Genomic DNA, 11,664 nt, shown 5'->3' on the forward strand with positions numbered 1-11,664 from the left:
AGCTTTTCAATGATAACCGATGTACGAAAAGTGCTTCAAGGACGACCATTGTTAAGTTCAAGGACAAATTTGAGACAATTTTAAGTTCAGGAACAAGTTCGAAGCTCCATTATAAGTTTAAGGGCCACTTTAAAATTTAACTCGGATAAAATTTTATACCACCCTTTAGTTATATACATGTTTTTTAGATGATTATTAATATAATAAATAAATTATTTTTATTGATATGATAATATAGGTGCAAATAAAAAATGATGTTAAACTATGTATAAAATTAAATTTAAAAAAATTGTATGTAATTTTTTTAAAAATTATACACTAATTATTGTTTATATTTGTATAAAAATATGATTATTATTAACAAATAGAATATAAAATATATATTTAATTGTTAAAAAATACCAATGTCAAGTTTATTATAAAGAAAGACATGTAGCAGAATTGAATTTTCTTTTGTATTGTATATTAAATCCTAAATTAATATTAAATTGTATATTTAAAAATGACTATTTGCACAAAATTATTTTTCTTTACATTGAGGAGTGTTGATGATCAATTATTCTATCTCAATTTTATTTGGGTCTGCTGACTTGATTATCAAATTTTAATTAGTTTGGATAACAATTGCAAGGGACAATATATATATATATATATATATATATATATATATAGAGTTTGTGAGAAGAGAGAAGATTTAGTAAAAATTGGAATCGAATTTCAATGGTTGTAACAATTAAAAATATTATGAATGAGAAATAACATTGGTATGGTGGTAGTTGTTTCCAGTTTCCAGCAGTGAGGCATATAGCATATATCATACACTCATTAAATGGATGATTGTCAGCATCAATATACTTTGTATATAACTTTTAGTGCCCTAATTAGCTGCTATACAATTCCGAATTCTGTTTAAGATATGTATGAGTATGACCCATCATCAACCAATTATGTTTGGTGGCTATGTATAACACAAATTTTTTTTTGGTGATTGAATAAACTAAACAAAAAAAAAAACAAACAAAATAAAGGAATTGTTTAAATAAAGGGACAGTATTGTTTAACACTACTCTTAAACTCCTCCCAAGGTAAAAAGTTGTAACTTCATCGTTATCTTTTTCATAGTATCTGTCACTGTGTTTGTATTTCTCATAATCAAACGAAAGTCAACACGCCAATTCTAATGCATGATATCTTTTATTTTGACCATCAATGAATCAATAAACCCAAAACCATCTTGAGTAACAAGATTAAATGCTTCCGCACAATCCGTCTCACGAATAACATCTCGTTGACCCACATCTCAAACTAAGAGATATCATCTCCAAATAACAAACAATTCTCCTTGAAGAATACTATTACTCTTAATCATTCCCAAACACCCCCTTTGCCAACTACCATTACAATCTCTAATAACACAAGCAAAACCAACACTATCACCTGAACCAAAATAACTAGCATCACAATTAATCTTAAAAGTACCAATGGATGGGGAATTCCAAAAACCATTTAGAGTAAAGGGAAGGGACATACGTTGTAATTCAAAAATATTCCTAAGCTCCTTTTCTGAAGTTAATGCCAGACAAATCACTTTTTTTGGAGGCCAAGTTTCATAAGAATTAAAGATGTCATTATTCTTTGCTCGCCGTATCCACCAAAGTCCCAAAAAGAACTTGAACGGATGCTCTCTGCTATGATACAAGAACCAGTTCTTCAAATCCAAAGGATGACAAGAAATATCCAACATATGCCAGACAAGTTGAGCTTTTGGACAATCCCGAATACAATGTAAAACCGATTCATGGCTAGAAAAACATCTTGGACACCTATCCGATGACGACATCCCTCTTCTAAAGCAAAAACTTGCAGTAGGAAGAGCCTTCTTAAGACACAACCAAGCCAAAAACTTGTGCTTTTCTAAAACAAGCTGACGCCAAAGCCAAAGCCAATTCTCCCTCTCCTCCCAACCAAACAGCTGCTTACACAACCACAAGTAACCATTGCGTGAGTCATAGACTTTGGCAGCAGACCCACACCAATACCAAACCACTTCGGGACCTGCTTGTTCATTTGGATTGTAAGAGAGAATATTACCTTTCAGATTTTAAGATAAAGGAGAATAAAGAATATCCAAATGCCACCTACCAACCGACCAAATATCCTGTATCTGGAGATTCGAATCAGAAATGTGAACATAATCTATCTCATTAGATAACCGTCCTTTTCTCCTCCAGCTAGAAAACCAAAAATTCTGGTTCAAAGCTCTAATACACCAAGCAAACCCATCCTTCAACACTTCCCAAGCTTTGTAAAGACTCCTTCAAATGGAATAGTCCTTGTTCTTAGGATAACTAAAATAGTCATATAGAGATGATCGGTATTTGGCATCCAACAATTGGACCCATAACTTGTTTGGCTGCTGAAAAAAAGTCCAAACTAGCTTCTCAATAAAAGCAATATTTACACAATAAGGATCTCTAATCCCCAAACCTCCATATTTTTTTGGAGTAACCAGTACCTTCCAACTAACAAGATTCAATCCTCTTCCATCAACTTGTCATTTCCAAAGAAAATTCCTCATCATAGACTCCAATTTACTAATGATTTCTTTGGGAAAAATAGAGACCTGCATCTGGTACATGGGAATAGTGGCTGCAACAGAATTAACCAAGCAGAGTCTACTAGCCCGATTGAGTAAACTCCCTTTCCAGCTTGCTAGCCTACTGCAAATCTTATCCAGGACACCATTGAAAACTGAACGGGTCACTCTAGAATGGCTAAGGGTAACTCCAAGATACTTGCCCAAATCATGGACAAATCTGATAGAGGATACCCCAGTGAAAACCTTTTTCCTTGTTGCAGAGACATTCTTGGAGTAAAGCGCTTTAGACTTCTCTACATTAATCTTCATCCCAGATGCTTTGCAAAAAGTCTCTAAAACCAACATCACATTTTGCACTTGTCTCTTTGTAGCTTTACAAAATAGAAGCAAGTCATCCGCAAACATTAAGTGGGATATTCTTGGTCCCCCTCTAGAAATAGCAACCGGCTCCCACAAGCCCAAATCAACGTGAAGACTAATAAAGCATGCCAATCGCTCCATACACAACACAAAAAGAAAAGGGTGACATAGGGTCTCCTTGTCTAAGACCTCGGCTAGGAGAAAAGTCATTCAGACAATTCTCATTCCAAAGAATAGATAAGGAGGAAGCACTGACACAATTCATAATCAAATTAATTGTAGGAATAGGAAAACCAAAGCTCTTAACGGTATGAGTTAAAAACCTCCAGTCAACTCTGTCATAAGCTTTCTCCATATCAATCTTAAAGGCCAGTGTGCCTTTCTTTGATTTAGTCTTTTTCATAAAGTGGAGGACTTCTTGAGCAATAATGATGTTGTCAGGAGTTTCTCATTCCGGAATAAATCCTCCTTGAAGCGGGCCAACAATCTCCGCAAGATGAGGACGAAGCCTATTAACAAGGACCTTTGTGATGATCTTGTAAACTACATTGTAGAGACTAATTGGCCTGAAATCTTTCATAGATACCGGTGATTCAACCTTTGAAATAACAACCAGTAAAGTCTCCATCATTCTCAGATCAGGAGTAACACCGGAAAATACATGCTTAACCATCTTCCAAACATCAAGACCAAGGATCTTCCAATATTCTTTGAAGAAGAAAGGTTGAAACCTATCAAGACCCGGAGCTTTAAAAGTGTTCATGTGAAAACAGCTGTTCTGACTTCCTACATAGTAACTGGTGCCGTAAGATTATTGCAAGCTTTCTCATTCGGAGAAGGAAGAGACACATCACCAAGGCAACCCAAATCAATATCATCCAAACGACAGAATAAGCTTTTATAGAAAGACTCTGCTTCTTGACTCAGAACCTCTGGATCAGTTTTCCACACTCCATCCTTGAGAAAAAGGCCATGAATCTTATTATGCTTCCTTCGCACAAGAGTTTGAATATGAAAGAATCTTGTATTCATATCCCTGAACCTTACCCACTGCTCTCTGGACTTTTGGAACTATAGGAGCTCTTCTTTCACTAGAGTATTATTATAATCATCAAGCAACTGTTTCTTTTTCTGACGCAAATAAATACTATCCACCACTTCCAAACGCTTTTATAAATAATTAATCTGCTGCTCTAATTCACATTTCTTAACAAAAATATTACCAAATACATTTGAGTTAAACTCTAGTGAATTCTTCTGTCCTTCTGAAAGCTTGCCATGAATCCATCAATTACCAAACTACCATGACTGATTCACAATATCCCTATACCCATGATGAGTAGCCCAAGCAGCAACAAATCGGAAAGGTCGATTATCTTTAGGCTGAGGACGACCTTTACAACGCATCAGAATAGGGCAATGATCAGACTGAAGCCTATTTAAAACTTCTACATAAGCCTCTTTAAAGATAGATAACCAACTACTATTTATATAGACTCGGTCAAGCTTTTTTGCCACGTCAACATAATTTTTCACCCTCCTGTACCAAGAAAACCGCCTCCTAATAGTCTTCAGATCAAACAAACCACTATCCCTCAATGAAGTAGCAAACATGTCTGCTCTTTGATGAGAAAATTGACAGCCCTTAGATTCATGAGAAAATTTGACTTCATTAAAATTACCAAGAACAATCCAAGGTCCTTGAAAAACCATGGATTGTGCAACAAGATAATCTAAAAATGAACCCTTTTATTAAATTGAGGACTGCCATAAATACCACTACACCTCCAAATTAAATTATCAAATTGAACTTCAACAGTAATACCCTGATCAAAAGCATCAATGAACTTACAACAAACACTCTTCATAAAGGATATAAACCAAATACCTCCCTTATGCCCCTCTGCTTCTACTATACCAACAGAGTGATACTCCAACCTTTTCCAAAACAATTTTAAATGCTGAAAAGGGGAGTGAGTTTCAACCACAATAAAGAAAACAGTTCTAAAATTCCTAAAAAGTTCCTTACAATGCACCTGGGCTAACTTATTAGAAGCACCCATAATATTCCAAACAATCATATTTAAACTATCCTTAAATAATATGGACAGAATAAATAAGAGCATAAACTCTAAATAGAATCACCAACCTCAATAGGTGATTTGTCCTGCGATACTGGCACACTCTGATCCTCAATAATTGCCACATTCGGACCCCTAACACTGCATCTGTCATGCTTCCATCTACTAAGGTTTTCTCCGTTGTGCAATCATTTTTATCAACTGGCGAGTTCTGCAGGGAGGAAGGCCGAGGACACTTCCGTAGAGAAATTTCACGACGTGCAGGAGTTCTGCACGATGGAGATGGTGCAATTTCATGTTTTTCTCGCTTTCCCATCCTAATGCCAATTGATTTACCTCCATCACCATGCAAATTGGGCCTTAGAACCCTTCTCGAACTATACTTGTGCTGCTTTTCATCTTGGTCCTTCAAACCTGATGGCTGGCCCATTGTGAATTTTTCCTTACGCAGCACTTGTTGCCAGCCCTCTCCATCATCCATGCATGCCTCGTTAACATGACCATCAGGCACGTGAGGAGCCAATGATTCCGTAACCACATCCTTCCCTTTAATAACTCCTAATTTCTCACCCAAATTACGAGAATTCTCACCCAAATCACGAGCTTCCGATTCAGCCTCTTTTTGAATCTCATGATTGTTGTGTGGTACTAGTGTCGGGGCTTCATTATTTTTTCTATCACCAAAAGAATCATCGTTTCCTTCCAAAGATTCCTTCTCCATGCACAACGATTTATCATGTCCATACCGTGCACAAGTAGCACAAATCAGTTGTAAACTCTCGTACTCCACTTCATGAGTCACACCTTCCACTATAATATGTTTGATTACAAGCAACCCAAGATTAATTTGAACACAAGCTCGGGCATATTTTTCTCTTTCTGCAAGTTTAGTGGCCAAATCTACTTTCACCGGAACCCCTATTGCAGAAGCAATTCACAGCATTGCTTGTCCCTGGTAGCACCAAATTAGAAGTCTCGAGACTCGAATCCATACCAACGTTGATCCGAAGGATTTTTTGCATGGCCTAAAATCCACATCCCATGACTTTACTGTAACATAATGACCGTCTATCACGGGCCTCCAAGAATAACTTTCTCACGATCCGCAGCAATATCAAATTTAACCAAAAAATACCAAAACCTCACATCCAACAAATCAAACCCTCCTTTAATGTGCCATACTATCCGAAGCTTATGCATAAGAGCCGTGTAGCCATAATGCTTATCCAGCACCTTGATCACGATAACTTCCTTATAAGGTTAAGCTAAACAACTCTTTGCCTCCTTGGTAAAACTGACACTTGGTGGACAAGAATCACCCTACTTACCTGTCACCGTCGCGATACCATCCCAGATAAAGACCCTACTAATACAAAGGCCTTAGACTTTTCTGCACCAATGACCTTATCTCTAAAAGAGACATTAGATGATTTTTCTAAACCCTCTCGAGAAGAACTCACTTTAACACCGGATACACACCCACTCTTGCTCTCCCCTTTATCTCTTCCGATGGCATGGCTATCTTCTTCCTCACCGTATTTTACCTTCAACCGCTTGCCTTCACTCTCTCCTTCTCTCATTCTCCTTGAGTATAGAGTACGTACTCTGCTAAGATTTTTTTATGTATAACACTAATTGATACCTCATTATATTAACAAAACAAAAGAAAATACGTCTTAGTTGTGTTAAAATAATACTATCTATTATAAAGAGTATTGAAGTAGCAGAATTGAGTAGTATCTATTAATAATAATATTTCCGGTATAAGAGTAAGTGAGTAACTAGCTGTTTTGTATCGAAAAAAAAAAGGTGCGTAATTAGCTGGGACAATCATTTTGGACCTGAATTGGACTTATTCTATGAATAGTTCTTTGTGGGTCTTTTTTTGACAGTTTTTTGGGTTTATGGGTGGTACTGATCATGAATGAAAAGGCCCATTTTACTGTTTAAAATTCCATGTCCAATGAAATTGGGTCAAAATAAAATATGTTAGCCCATTGAAATACGTTAGCAAAAAAATGGAAAATAAAATATTAAGTGTCCATTCAAAATTACTAAATAAAAATCTCATATTTTTTCAATATTTAATTAATGCAAGCTGTTCCTCAAAAAGAAAAAAAATAAAAAATAAAATAAAATAACAATAATTGATATGACTGTTATAATTCGATAAAATGTTATAATTTGACTTTATACGTTATAATTTAGTCAAATGTTATAACTTAGTTTTATACACCACAAAGAATATCATAACATCTTGATATGATATTATTCTTTAATATAAATTATTTTTGAAACATAACTATTAATATCTCACCTCACATATAAAGAAGGTAAGACATTTTATAAAATAAGAAAAAAAGACATAATTTTGTACACACTCACTTAGTTGAGCATTAGAATGTCTTTTACATGTATCTTTTCATTTGTTTTTTTTTTTTTTGTACCAAGATATAACTCTTTCTAAAAAAGAAGTTTAGAGTTAATTGCTGGAGGACGAGCTACACCCCAACCATTCGCACTAAAACAATAATAAATAATTAATTATAATCATATTAAATATATACTAAAATTAACTACTAATATAAAATACATATTAAAATATAAAATATAAATTAAAAATAAGTTAAACAATATATATAATTATATATAAATATAAAAATAACTTATTTTAATATACAAATAATATTTTTAAATTAATTAATACAAGTCTACCTTAAAATGAGAAAAGAAAAAGAGTGAATCCCTTACCTTATGCTAACGAAATCAGAATATTTCCGATTAAGCTTCTTGTATTCCATGGATCTACAAGTTCAACGTGTAATTAACTAGTCAACTAGTCAAAATTTAACTGCTTGGAATCTAAATAAAATTATAGAATCCAATTTGTAAATATCATCTGACTATTTCTATAAAAATGCCTTTTCTGTAAAATAATGTTAATCACGGGTCTTACAAAGTGCAAAAATCAAACTTAAAATAGCGGCAAATGCCACTTAATTTCTAAATTAACATTAATCCACATAAAACATGAATCTACATATATGAGCACTCATTAGCAGCACTAATATAGTAGATTTAACAAGATCAATTAATTACTACGTACACTTTCTCCAGCTTTCTGTTTTATCAACCCACTGCTTTAACATCCATCTCCAACGTATTCTAATAACAAATACTCCTAGTATTCCATTAATTAATAATCCCCGTAGTTTAATTCACATTAGTATTTTTACTCGTAATAACATTGCGAAAATATACATTTTTTTAAAATTATAGTCCATTTTATTCTGATAGTATAGATTATACATGACAAAAAAAATTTATAAAATTAAATTATTTTTACAAAAAAAAAGTCATAAGTTGACAAAAATTTCTGACTAAAAAGACCAAGATATCTATAGATAAAAAATCAAATAATAAGATTTTTAGTTATTATTTTTATATAAAATGTATAATTTTTTAACAATTAATTTTAATATTCGTTATCTAAAATTTGAAACAATTTAACGTGTATACTTTTATATTTAATTAGATGTTAAGTCTGTTGCACAAATAGAAATAATTAATTTTTATACTTGTTATTTAAAAATAATATTTTTTCTCTCTATGTATATAAAAATATAATTAGATATTAGTATAAAAAAATTATATTGATAGTTATAAATTAATTCAAAATTAATTTTTTTAAAACAATTAAATTTTGATTCTAACTTTTAATTATATTAGTATTCTCTCCAAATTATATGTAATAAATATTTGAAAGAAAAGAAATGAAAATATAGATTAGAAAGATAAGTAGTGAATATTTAAAACTAAAAAAATATGTATATAATAATAATAAATTTTATTTAAATTATATTATTTTGTTAATTTTGTTTTCTGTAGAACAGAAAGGTAGAAAAAATAGAGAATGAAAGAAAAGAGAGAGAAAGATAAAGATGAAGAATGAGAGTGAGAGGGAGAGTTTGTTAATTTTGGAAGAAAAATTTTTTATTTTAATTGTAATAAAAAATATCGGATTACATATTTTGATTTGTCAAAATTACTAATTAATATAAAATATAAATTATATATAGAATAAAAATGGTAGAGAGAAATAGAAAAATTGAAAGAGGTAGATGAGAGAATTTAGGAAGGGAGTTTATTGATTTTGGAAAAGAATATTTTCGCTTAATTTTAATAAGAGAGTGTTATGTGACACATTTGATTATTAAATTAGATAGTAATATATGATACATAATATAGGTATATTTCAATTTCAATTTCAATATTTTAATTTAAATACAATTAAAGAATGTCATGTTGTACATTTTGATTGTCAAATTAGTAATTAGTCATTGATATTAATAATGATATATAAAATAGATAGAGTGGTTGAAGGAATAAAAGAGATAGAGAAAGGAAGGGGGAGAAGGGGAGAACTCTTTAATTTTGGAAGAAAAGATTTGATTTCAATTGCAACGAGAGAGCGACATTTGGTTGTAAAATTAGTATGGAGAAGGGAAGAACTCTTTAATTTTGGAGGGAAAGATTTAATTTCAATTGCAATGAGAGAGTGACATATAACACATTTTGCTTGTAAAATTAGTATAGAGAAAGAAAGAATTTCTTGTTTAAAAAAAAAAATTAATTCTAATTACAATAAGAGAATGACATGGACACATTTTAGTTATAAAATTAGAAATATATAATAAATTATAATACTAACACATGCACTAATAATAATACGCCTCATGCATCAGTTGTTTTTGAAAAAAAATAAAATAAAAAAATAATATCTAAAATTATTTATATAATATAATATTTATAATTTCATACTCATACATATGTAATTAGCTAATTATATGTTTATTATATTTAAAATTATATAATTATTTTAATAATAATTAATTAATAAATATTATATAAAATAAATTTAAATCATTTAGATTAATTTTTTATTATTTCTCAATCAGCATTGATATAAAAATATATACATATTTGATAGAACCTTTTAATTTTAATATGGAGGGAGAGTTGGTGTATAGTAGAATTATGAAGGTATATATGGTATTTTACCAAGGTATGAGGACTGTGTAAAGTAAATCGGACCGTCCGATTGGAGGTACTGAAAATCTTGGGTCCGATTTGTGTACTGGCAGAAAATCCTGGGTTCGATTTGTGTAAATCTTGGTTCGATTTGTATACTGACAGAAAATTTTAGGTCCGATTTGTGTACTGACAGAAAACTCTGGGTCCGATTTTTTTCACTAAAACAAAAAATTGAAAGCCGTCACAATCGTGTATATCTCCCCAATACTCCATAACTCAGTATAACTCACATATCAATCTCATATAAAAAAATTAGCCTATTTGATGTGTGGTTGTTTTGTTTGGTTAATATATAGAATGAGATATAGATATAAAATAATAAACATAAAAAACATAGACAATAAAAATTTGTATTTATGTATTGTATTTGACAAAAATAATAAACAAGACACATAAATATTTAAAAAAATTAAATTATTCTTTATTTAATCATAAATTCTACTACTATCACTGCACACCCATCATTTTAAATACTATATATCATCACTATTGAATTTTTATTTCTTTTAGTATTTTTTATTTTTTTTAATATTATGTTAAATTATTATTTAAATATTAAATATATCATTTTTCTTAAAAGAAAACAAAAAAATCAAAGTCTAAAATTTATGAAAGATTAATCAAAATTTAAATAAATAAAAAATTAAATGTATAATTTTTTTTTTAAAAAAAACAGAAAATCAGAGCCCAAAGAAAGAAAATAATAGTTGCAAGGAAAAAAGCAAAAAATTGGAAGTACATAAATTTAAAAATTAAAAAATTAAATAAAATAAAAAAGTAAAAAATTAATATCTCAAAAATTATGTTTGAGACTTTGAGTATCTTATCAAATTAAAAGTACATTAATTTAGTATTTTCGTATTTATTTATATTCTCTCGTATTTTTTAAAAATTTATTCTTTCTAAACTAAATAACAAATATGTATCATTGAGGCATAATCATCAACCAAAAAACTATCTTATGAATGATTTTGAAGTGTCTACAAAAATCACGTTGCCTGATAAAATTAATTAAACAATTGGAAATTCAACTAAACAATTAATATAAGGTGATTATTATAGTGCCTAAAAATATTTGTCTAATATATTATAAAAAATTAAAAATTAATATTTAATTTTAAAAATATATAAGTAAATAATTATTAAATATTCAAAAATTATTCTAAAAAATAAATTAGACAAAAGTTAAACACCAAATTATAGTCACCATAAAATTCACCTTAATATAAAGTCCATGGCATATATAAATCTATGATCTTATCATCAAATTCAACTGCTATAAGATTTATGCGGCTATTTTATTTCCCAGTTTGAAGGAAGACTTTTAATAACAAGTGGGCAATTAAATGTGAAAATTCCCCGAAATTATCTAGTGGGAAGTGTTGTTACCAAATATAAGACCCACATAGAATAGAAAGTTATCTATACTTTTTAATTTCTCATTATTTGTACTAGACAGCAGTAATTTTTCTTTTAAAATAATGATCAAAGTTAAAGAAGTTAAAGGTGCGTTTGGTTTTTTAATATTTT

The sequence above is a fragment of the Arachis hypogaea genome, chromosome 8, assembly GCF_003086295.3.
Source record: "Arachis hypogaea cultivar Tifrunner chromosome 8, arahy.Tifrunner.gnm2.J5K5, whole genome shotgun sequence".
Taxonomy (NCBI): Eukaryota; Viridiplantae; Streptophyta; class Magnoliopsida; order Fabales; family Fabaceae; genus Arachis; species Arachis hypogaea.